Here is a 10,703-nt window from a genome sequence, read left to right as displayed (position 1 = left end):
AGAATACAATGTTTACATTGTTACGTAGAAGATATCAATAAGCATTATAATATACATATAATTTAATTGTACCGATTAATCATCTAAAGAAGTAATATTAATTATGTTTTTAATTAGAAAAAGTATACCTTTTTTCTTTGATCCAATGATTTTTTTTAACAAAAAGCAAAACACCTCATTTGATGAGCCGGAATACAATATATATAACAACAATAGATATAAAAAAATAATAATAATAATAATAAGAGAGCTACATGAGTTCACTTACGTGTATATATTGTCAGAACGACTAAAAAGGAAGTAGTTACGATACCTGCATGTCGCTAGACATTCTAAGAATAGTCTCCATGTGTCGTTTGAGATTCAAATACCTCGTGAAGTTGTACTATTTTGCGTCCAAGAGTTCCTCCGAGTATGTTATTTACAGTTTGGAGTTTCGTCTTTCTTTTAGCCCATCTAAATTGCTCGTGTCTCCCCTTAGAATCTGCAGTACCTGCAATATACACAACGATGTCGTGAATACAAGGCGACTTAACTCTTTCGTATTCTCTAAAAAGTGGATTTTTTTGTGTTATTTGTTGTTTTCAAAACATGAAAATCTTATTTTATTCACATCGTGACATCTCGAATTGGGTGGACCTCTAGCGAAATCACGTCAAAGTCCAAAGTCATGGACATATACATATTGATAAGCCCACAACGTTTTTCAAGACAACGAACCTGTTTGGAAGGAGGAAAGATCTCTCAATCATTTGGCCACCGTTTGGAATGTGAGATTTTGTGAAGCTTCGTTCGGCTCGAGTTCTAGGGTTTTTTTATGTCTTCAAGTCGAGCAATACCAACCCAGGCACCAGTGGTAAACCATCTCTCCCGATTTGGGATATGTATCTTAGATCTATAAGATAGATAACTGACTCAGTAAAGAGAAAAATGGTCAACCTACAAATAAGTATATAGCAATGAAATCAAAGATTGTTTTAAGTTATTCATGCAATGAATGATCACAAAATGTTTACTTCACGGGATCAATCAAGAGAAGCTCCCAAACGACGTTGTTATCTTAGAATTGTACCACCATACTCATTCTTTCACTTCCGCCTTTTTAACACCAATAAACAATCATGAGAGATTCCATTAATTAAAAAAAATAAAAAAAAGGGTTTGAGAGTGTATCTAATTTTCAACTCACTTCTTTCATAAATTCTTCCCGGCCAAAGTCAGGCCTAATCATATGCCTTTCACGCATAAGCTTCTTCTCAACCACAACCTATAATAAAACCAAAGAAGATCTTTGTGATCAGCTTACCATTATGATAATAAAAGTCAAAATGACTACAAAGGAAATTTTGAAACCAGTAACTGAAAATCTTCACATGCATGCAAGGAAAAGAAGAAATCAATCGGATATGTGTGGTTAAGAAAAGACTAAAAATAACACTATAACATATAACATGAAGTCGGGTGAGGTCACGTATATATATGTTAAAAGAAACCTAAATAATCAAAAGTGATAAAACTATAATATTATTTTTTCGAATGTTTTTGGCTTCGTTCGCCAAACCTGCGCGAGATAAATAAAGAAGTTGAGGTCCGGCGAGTTTAGGAGAATGACTTACATTTACTTTAATAATAATTATGGCTTAGTGGGGTGACCGTTTTTTTTTTATTTTATTAGTGAATCCAAATGCGTTTTCCCACAATTTTTGGTTTATACTTTTAAAATATATTTATTAATATATTTTGATATTAATGTCACATGATACCGTTTTTTAATAAGTAGTGGGCTAATATTTATTATTTATTATTTATTATTTATATATTCTTATATTTATGTGTGTACGTTTTATCACTCTATTAGTGGGTATAAATATTTATAGTTTGATATTAATGTGACCGTTTTGTTAGAATTAGTGGACTAATCTTTATTATTTATATTATGTATCCGTTTTATCATTTTATTAGTAGGCTAAATAATATTATTTAATAAGAAGAGTTTATCTTTTAATTAAAAATCAATAAAAATTAAATAAAATGCCAACTTTATATATAGTGATTTTTGTTGATATAAAATCATCAATGTAACAATTAAAATTTAAATATAATATATAAACTAATGATAAATCATCTTAAATTTTTTATGTTATATATGTTATTTATATTAAGATAAAATCAGCAAGTACATTTATCTCCACTCTTTTTATTATTTATTCAATGTTTTTTTTACAACTATTATTGAATTATGTATATAGATAGAAGACATTTTTTTACTACTCATTAATCATATTAATTTATGCAGTTAATGAGTTTATAAATGATAAACAAAAATTAAAAATAAAATACCACATGGATGATGAAGTGGATCCTAGGTGTCATCACCATATTCCTTCAAATCAAACTTTTATATATATAGATTAGCTCTGAAACGATTTTATTCTCCGGTTATAATCAAAATTGGTCACCCCAATTGGTCCCTCATTGCCCGTGTGAATGATACAATGAGATGTTATCTATTTTCTCTACAAAGTGAGGGATCCCAAGAGTGCAATCCTATATTGCAGAGCTGGTACTATCTCTTCGACCAACGGCGAGACGAGACGTGATGCAAGAAAGCAAGAAAACAAGGTTTTATGCGGTTTTGTAAGTTTTGCAAATCCGAATTATGGAATCCAATCTTTTGGCTGTAAAATGGGGGCTATAACCCACATCTGCTTGGTCTATTGAGACTGTAAACATTATTTTATTTATATATTCATCTTTACCAAAAAAAAATTGGTCACCCCTACGAACACCAAGTGGACAAAATGTTCAAGTATGGATAGAACTTAGAAGCAAGATATATATATTGGAGTTACATATATATATATATATATATATGCGTGTGGGAAGGGAGGGCGAATGGGAGGGGAGGAAGATGCATCAAAGGATGGATGGTTTTGTCGGAATCGATCGGAGACGGTGGAAGAAAAGTCTCAGATTATGATCTTGCCTATCTCTCCCTTAGAGTCTACTCTCCGCAACTTGCCCGAGAGAGAGAGAGAGAGAGAGAGAGAGAGAGAGAGAGGTCTCATGAGTTCATTATGGTGTCTACTCTCTCTCATTCATTCGGGAATTTTACTCAAATGACCCACTTGGGTCGCAGCAATTACATGGTACATCACCAAAAAAAATAAATTTTTTTTTTCAACTTTTAACCCACTTTTCGGTTGGAAAAGTCTGAAATACTTTTTTTTTCATTTTTTTACGACCTTATTACGACTAATATATAACTGATATACAACTAAAGTAAGAAGTAATTATAATCGTATAGAGATGAAAGTCTCAAATAAAACGTAGTTTTTTTTAAAAATTCGACAGATGATTTTTTTGCCACCTTTTTTAGAATCAATTGTAACTATATTTAGAATTATTAGAATGACTTGAATATCCCTAAGTGTTGAGGTGTTGCTACCTGTATTGCAGTTAAAACGGATAAGGCTCAAATAACAGACTTTCCAAGATCAAGAAGAAGACTTACTGGTTTTTTAGAGGCTATATAAAGGCTACATGAAGGGCTGATTCAGATACAGAAAAAAAGGTACAGAAATCTACACGGAGACTTGCTTCTTCAAGGGTTTTTTGAGAGGCTGCTTCTTACTGCAAAAGAAGAGAAGAACATCAGTTTTTCAGATCAAAGAAAGGTCTAGGAAAGGAGCAATAATCAAGCTAAGTTTCTATTTCTTTGGGGTTTCTCTTTTCTACGTGTTTTGAAAAGTCAGAGGGGTTCAAATCCTCTGGTTGTATCCGTGTAAAGAACGAGTATAGTGAATTGATCCTAGGGCTAAAGACCCTGCTGAGACGTAGGTTCACTCACATCGAGTGATCCGAACTCGTAATCTGATCGTGCAAGTGTGGGTATGTGCGTCGTATGTTTCGGTGTTCAATCGGTGTTAAACGAACCACAAACAACCCAGAATCAACCGTAAAACTACAAGTCTGAGATAGTAATCGGAAACCCTAGAATCTAAGAATAGAGGAATCGATCTTAGAGTTTAGTTATAAGGAAGAACTTATCTTTCTAGGTGGATTCTTGTCTCTGTTGCGCTGTTCTTTCTTCCTGTGTAGGAATCGCCGATCGCATCCAACGTTTCTGGTGATTGTGTGAAGAGAGAGGCAGAGAGAAGTCTCTGAGGAAGAAGCTTCGTGACTACTCGAGAGGAAGAAAAGAGATTAGGGTTACAATTAGTAATCATAAAAGGAAGTGGGCTTTGGTGGGCCAAAGAAAAGGATTTGGGCTTATACGGAATTGAGGCCTGACCCACTACAAGTGGTATCAGAGCCCGGTTCCTCAGAACCAGGGATTTACAGAGGACTTACCGTGGGTTATCGGTGTTTCTTGAGCAGAAAGAAATAGAGGAGGCAGCAGCTTGCTGTAGCGAAAAAAAAAACCTGCAAGAACAGAAAACCAGAAAACTATTAGCACAGAAAATCAACTAAGGAAAACAAAGGAGAACCTGAGTTTAGGGACAACCTCAGGATAGCAAGTACCGGTGAAGGTGGAGCTTGTAAAGACTGCACAGAAAAGAAAAATGAGTACAGTAAAGGTAGAAATCGAAAGGTTCGATGGCAAAGGGGATTTCATGCTTTGGAAAGAGAAGATGGTCGCATACCTTGGAAACCTAGGATTAGACGAAGCTTTGAAGCTGAAACCGAATTTTCCAGCAACATTTACAGATGAGCAAAAGGAAGAAGTGTCCAAGAAAGCAAGGAACACTCTGATTCTATGTCTAGGAGAGGAAATTTTAAGAAGCGTTATCAAAGAGAAGACTGCAGTGGGAATGTGGAAAATCCTTGAGGAAGAATTCATGGAAAAAGCATTACCGGAAAGAATCTACCTCAAACAGAAATTTTACGGGTTTCGTATGGATGAGGGCAAGACTATCGCAGAAAACATATGCGAGTTCAAAAAGCTAATTTCAGATTTGGAGAATATTGATGTGAAGATCGAAGATGAAGACAAAGCAATCTACTTGCTAAACTCATTGCCAAACCAGTTTGAACATGTGAAGGACACATTGAGATTTAGCAAGGATATATTAACACTGAAAGATGTGATTAATGCAGCATATTCAAAGGAGTTGGATTTTAAAGCATCAGGAGCATAGTTTCAGAATCAAGGGGCTGGTTTAATGGTCAAAGGCGGATTTGAGATGAAGACAAAGCAATCTACTTGCTAAACTCATTGCCAAACCAGTTTGAACATGTGAAGGACACATTGAGATTTAGCAAGGATATATTAACACTGAAAGATGTGATTAATGCAGCATATTCAAAGGAGTTGGATTTTAAAGCATCAGGAGCATAGTTTCAGAATCAAGGGGCTGGTTTAATGGTCAAAGGCGGATTTGATAACAACTCCGGAAATCAGAACAGATTTGACAGCAAGTATAACTCGACTTCACAGACAAATATGCAACTTGGGAATAGCGGAAAAAAGATCTGTTGGTATTGCAGGAAAGAAGGACACATTAAAAAGGAGTGTAGATTGCGGAAAAAGCATCAAGAGGCTCAAGGGAATGCACAAACAGTTACAGCAACTGGGAATTTCTTAGACACTGAAGTTCTCACAGTTTCTAAGGAGGATTCAAGAGACGGTTGGGTACTAGACTCGGGGTGTGTTTATCACATGATGTCTAAGAGAGAAGTACTTTTAGACTTTAAGGAAATAAATGGTGGAAAAGTGTTGCTAGGTGACAACAACACTTGTGAAGTCACAGGAACATGAGCGGTGCAGATTCAAGTGGGAGATGGCTCGATAAAGAAGTTGGAACAGGTCAGGTATGTTCTGAAATTGAAGAGAAATTTGATATCTCTCAGCTGTCTAGACAGAAAAGGGTTATCCTACAGATCTAGAGATGGAGTTTTACAAGTCTACAAAGGTTCAAGGAAAGTTTTGCGAGGGAAATTGCAAAACGGGTTATACATGTTACATGGATTGGCTGTGATAAAGAGAACAGATGTTAACTCTTCTGAGTTGGGTTTGGAGAAGAATGTAAAGTGTTTCTCAGGAATTGAGAAATGTGTTGATGACTCTAAGGTGAAATTAGAGGCACTACAATATGCTGGAAGAATTCAGAAAGTTTCTGAGAATCTTAAGGAAAGTTCAGGAGGTTGTGAAGAGCTACAATCAGTAGTTGAACAAGTTGAAAGGTTACGATTGCTAGCTGAAACCAAGGTAAATGGTTTGATAACCAAGGTCTCACAAATGGGCAGGTTCAAAGAAGCAATGAACCTGTTCAAACTGGTAGACTAAGAAGTCTGAGAATTATGGGGTCTTTTAGCAAAGGTTCTAGGATCAAAATTCAACTATGGATCTCCAAGTCAAGGTGGAGATTATTGGAATGACTTGAATATCCCTAAGTGTTGAGGTGTTGCCACCTGTATTGCAGTTAAAACGGATAAGGCTCAAATAACAGACTTTCCAAGATCAAGAAGAAGACTTACTGGTTTTTTAGAGGCTATATAAAGGCTACATGAAGGGCTGATTCAGATACAGAAAAAAGGTACAGAAATCTACACGGAGACTTGCTTCTTCAAGGGTTTTTTGAGAGGCTGCTTCTTACTGCAAAAGAAGAGAAAAACGTCAGTTTTTCAGATCAAAGAAAGGTCTAGGAAAGGAGCAATAATCAAGCTAAGTTCCTATTTCTTTGGGGTTTCTCTTTTGTACGTGTTTGTGAAAAGTCAGAGGGGTTCAAATCCTCTGGTTGTATCCGTGTAAAGAACGAGTATAGTGAATTGATCCTAGGGCTAAAGACCCTGTCGAGACGTAGGTTCACTCACATCGAGTGATCCGAACTCGTAATCTGATCGTGCAAGTGTGGGTATGTGCGTCGTTTGTTTCGGTGTTCAATCGGTATTAAACGAACCACAAACAACCCAGAATCAACCGTAAAACTACAAGTCTTAGATAGTAATCGGAAACCCTAGAATCTAAGAATAGAGGAATCGATTTTAGAGTTTAGTTATAAGGAAGAACTTATCTTTCTAGGTGGATTCTTGTCTCTGTTGCGCTGTTCTTTCTTCCTGTGCAGGAATCGCCGATCGCATCCAACGTTTCTGGTGATTGTGTGAAGAGAGAGGCAGAGAGAAATCTCTGAGGAAGAAGCTTCGTGACTACTCGAGAGGAAGAAAAGAGATTAGGGTTACAATTAGTAATCATAAAAGGAAGTGGGCTTTGGTGGGCCAAAGAAAAGGATTTGGGCTTATACGGAATTGAGGCCTGACCCACTACAAGATTAATTACGAAGTCGTAATAACGAAGTTGTTTTCGAACAGACAAATATCACGTATTTATTAAGGATAATTTCGTCTTTCCAAAAAAAATTAATTCCTTATGTGGTGGTGTACGCGTGAAATTGCTACGACCCAAGTGGGTCATTTGAGTAAAATTCCCCATTCATTAACCTCTCCGGAGTTCGAGGCGCGTGAACTTCACTCCTCGGATAATTAATTATTCTTTCTCGACCGACCATTCCGTTTCTTTCTTTTCTTCAAAGCTTTTTAATTACAGTTAGTTTTGTTTTTTTTTTCATCCCCCCTTGTTAGTATATGATGATGGAGTTCGGTGATTCCTTTATTCTTTTTTTTTTATTATTATAAAATGAAATTTATCCAAATTAGATCCATTGATTCGCGATAAAGTCTACACTTTATGAAAAGAAGGATGCTTAAATCCATAAAAATGTTTGCAAAGTTAAAAACTCGAGACATGATGAGTCATCGTATCATAGAATTCATTTCACCAAATCAACGTGGAATTCAACTCCGACTTCTTATTTTACTGTTTCACCCGCTGACTTTGTTTGGTGACCGAATATTATCTGGTAGTTTTTTTCTTCTAACCTACCGCAGTAAAAAATAGGGGTGGGCAATTCGGTTCGGGAATTTAGTCCCGAACCGTACCGAACCGATTAATTCGGGAACAGTTCGGTTCGGTATTATATAAAAATACCGAACGGTACAAGATTTAAGATACCAAACGGTTCGGGAACGGTTCGGTTCGGTTCGGAAAATACCGAACGGTATTTTGATATTTTTATTTTTTAATTAAAAATGTTTAATATTAATAATTAATTATGATAATTACTAAATATTAATAAATTGTTTACGTCATGTATTTAGATTTATGTTTATGTTTATTTATTAATAATAATTAATAGTGATATTTATTTTGTTTAGCATTATCAAAGTTCAATAAATTATTTATTTTTATTAATTTTGATTATATTTAATATAAGTTGTCTATATTTTACTTTATAAATATTTTATTTTTATCTCTTTTTATTTATTTTTTATATTACAGATACTTTATTTTATTGGTAAAAAAAGATTGATTTCTACATATATAATATGATTTTTAAAACGTAATTTAAAGTTTTGATCATATTTATAGAAAATTTCAAAATTATTATGTTAAATTTCTTTACGGTTACATCAAATTTAAAACTTTTATTTTGTTGTCTAAATTATTGTGTTGGATTTTTTTATTTTTATACTATATGAATTATATGAACCGTCCCGAACCGTCCCGAACCGTTCCGAACCGTTTTTATTTCGGTTCTTATTTGGTACTTATTTATTAGTATCGTTCCGTCCCGTACTGTCATAATACCGAACCAAACCGAACCGAATAATATACGGTACTAATTTGGTACAAATTTTATAATACCGAATAAATCGTTCCCGAACCGAACCGTTAAAATTCCGAACCGAATCCCGAAACGCCCACCCCTAGTAAAAAACATATAATTTGCAATCGTAATATCGTCCACATAATTTAATCCGACCATCATAATAAAATACTATAAAACATGTTGACCTTGCCTCCATGCCTACAGTATTAGCAGCCGGGTTCGGAAAGTCAGAGCGTTCCTCCATGGAGAGTATCTGATTGAAGTCTCCCATGATCACCCATGGAGATGAGGATAATGGGGAATACGTCGCTAGCTACTGCATTTCCATCCATAGGCTCCAACGTTCGAGATATGAGTTCTTCGCATAGATGAAAGTGACGGTGAATCTGATCCTGCCATGGGGAATCTGAACTCCATAAGTGATAGCTTGCACAGAGAATTGGTAGAAAGTGACTTGTACTGCAGGGTCCCATACCACATAAATTCTGCCATGGTCATCAGTACAGTGGTTGTTGCGGTGTTTCCAGCCCGAAGATATATCAGATTCAATCCTCGTAACATTTCTTGTTTGTTTGTGTGTCTTTAAAAAGGCTCCTAGAAGAGATCGGTGTCTCAAAATCCATTCCTTTGAAGCATAACGCTTATTGTGGCCGTTAAGACCCCTTATATACCATCCAAAAATCCATTCCTTTATATTGGATTTGGAAGCATAAATTGGATTATGTTTCGCAAATTGAGTTAGTAAACCCTAATTTAACATAAACGCAATCTGCTTTTTTGTGTGGGTTTTAAATCTTTCAAACCTAAATAAATTTAGGTTTTATATATATTTTTTAAATTATTTTTAATTTTCATTGTTGTTTTGTTAGATTTTATTTATCATTTATATGCATTTTTATAGATGTTAAAGATAAAAATGATATTTAAATCTAAAATGGTATTTCGATTTTAAAAATATATGAACACTTAAATAGAATCTGATATCGTATTTTATATTGTATTTAAATTGGTGGATTATAATTTTTTACACGATTTGTATTTGATTTTCTTTTTTCTATTATTAGAGAATATTTAGAGAATATTTTATGTTAGTATTTGTTACGTCAATATAACAAACTATTTCTGTATTTTATTCCTTTTACCCTACTTCTTATATAGACAATCACATATACTCACACCATTATAATCACCCTCTGTGCATAAAAATATGCTTGGATACGATCATTCAACCGATAAAATAGAAATAAAAAGTGTTTGTATTGTCTCGAATTTGAGTTAATTTTCGAAACATTTTTCCATTCCAATGGTCAAATTGGGGAAGAAAACGTAATTCCAATCAGACTTGCTTTCCACCCCAAAATTAGTGTATTTATTTCCTACATTTTTACTGAATCACAATATAACTATTTATTTATTTTCTTTTTTTCCCGAACGTGAGCACCATACAGGACTACTCAGTGCGTAAATCTGACGGTAATGAAAAATTTCGGTGAACCGTGGCCGGAAAATTCCCGACCGGCGGGATAGTCATCCGACAAACCATCCCATGCCGGCACGATCGTGTATGAGGGGGGAACATACATGACCGTACCGACCCATCAACCACCCGTCGTTGGAAATCCATCATGTTGGGTTTTCCTGGGATCTCAAGAGCGAATCTAATTCCTAAGAGTTCAGTTCTAGGGTTTGCACAACGGATGTAAAACAAAAATTTTGATGAAACCCTAAAACCTATCATGCATGATCTTGTAGAAATGTTAGAACGCTTACCTCAATCGATTCGGGGCCTGTATCAATTGATGTGTTCGTCCGATCACTGTAGGCAGGAAGAATACCTTGCCCTCTACATGTATCCACACGGCGGAAAGGATTCCAACGGTTGGAACTAGTCTGCTAGGACTGAAGAACGCTTTCTTCTTTGCGCAAGGGTTTCATGGATCTATCTCTTAGTTTTTCCACTCTCAAAACCTCTCAATAGGGTCTGAAAATCGTCCCAGGAGAGTTGTGTGGCGTTCTCCAAAGTTAATCCCACTT

At 35.2% G+C, this 10,703-nt stretch overlaps 1 long non-coding RNA gene across 2 annotated transcripts; it reads right to left on the bottom strand.

Moving 5' to 3' along the window:
- Positions 1-259: 259 nt before the first annotated feature.
- LOC104803359 lies at positions 260-5,163 on the bottom strand. 2 transcript variants are annotated; one of them, XR_770198.2, is made up of 8 exons: positions 4,647-5,163; positions 4,508-4,548; positions 4,354-4,425; positions 3,515-4,183; positions 1,190-1,267; positions 1,017-1,098; positions 721-895; positions 260-493 (listed from the first exon to the last, which is right to left on the bottom strand). It is a non-coding gene; the product is annotated as an uncharacterized LOC104803359 (long non-coding RNA). The 2 variants fall into 2 exon arrangements; XR_770199.2 differs by lacking the exon at positions 1,017-1,098.
- Between the last annotated feature and the right edge of the window lie 5,540 nt (positions 5,164-10,703).

Source organism: Tarenaya hassleriana, unplaced genomic scaffold (assembly GCF_000463585.1).
Source record: "Tarenaya hassleriana unplaced genomic scaffold, ASM46358v1 Cleome84, whole genome shotgun sequence".
Taxonomy (NCBI): Eukaryota; Viridiplantae; Streptophyta; class Magnoliopsida; order Brassicales; family Cleomaceae; genus Tarenaya; species Tarenaya hassleriana.
The sequence above is the reverse complement of the archived record's forward strand: the minus strand, read 5'-3'. Positions and strand labels throughout refer to the sequence as shown.